This window comes from Squalius cephalus (assembly GCF_949319135.1).
Source record: "Squalius cephalus genome assembly, chromosome: 21".
NCBI lineage: Eukaryota > Metazoa > Chordata > Actinopteri > Cypriniformes > Leuciscidae > Squalius > Squalius cephalus.
Genome location: NC_137142.1, coordinates 6192066 through 6193018, shown reverse-complemented (window position 1 = coordinate 6193018; position 953 = coordinate 6192066).

The window sequence follows — 953 nt, the reverse complement described above, 5'->3', positions numbered from 1 at the left end:
CTTAAGAAAGAACACAGGTGAGATCAGTTGACTGTTGATTGCTGCTTGAGTACAATATGATGCTCCTTTGGAGTTAAAAGAGTTATAAATCATATATTTAGTTTACTTTTATAGTTCTGTGTACATGTTGTGGTTGAGGATTTGCTTCTATAAATATCAAACTTTGTAGAGACCACCGAAATCAACAAGAACAAAGGATGCAATCCTTCCTCAAACTGAACCGAAATAGGCTGTGTGTGTTGAAGTGCTTTGAAAGATGCAAATGAACTCCTGTGGTTTCCTCCCACATCCGGTGATGAAATCCACTGATAGAAATAAACGCTGACATGTAAGTGCGTGTGAATGATGAGTTGTTAGATGAGCAGAGCAAAACTGTCTTAAAGTAGCTTAGGAACGTGTGTTGAGCTGTGTAACAATATTAACTTCATCTCTGTAGGTAATATTCTTAAAGTCAAAATGAAACTCTATTTGCAACTCCTTTGAGGCAAGTTATTACATTTTGATAAAAGATTACAAAGACAAAACAATAAAAAAATTCCTGATAGATTGTGCACTGTAACAACAGCAATGTGTATTAAACTAAATAGGATCAGATTTTAATATGGTGCCGATAAAAAAATAAACACATAATCAAACACGAGACTGCCATTGTCAGTAAATGCAATTCAGAAGGATATTTGATTATAGAAGGCCATTTCAACCACATGAGAATGTGTTGCTGTTCTCACTTGCTGAATATTATCGGATATGCACAAAAATCGGATTTGGACTGACAGTCTGAAATTGTGGGGCTTTTGTTATGTACCTAATTAGGGCCTTGAAGGAGCTCCTTAAGTTTGTATTCAAAACCAGCAGATGGCGCTGTGTCGACAGTCAGTGTAATATACGTGTGTCTCCTGTTTTTGACCCTGTATTGGATCCAAACGGAGAAGAAGCCACTACTCTTTCAGAAT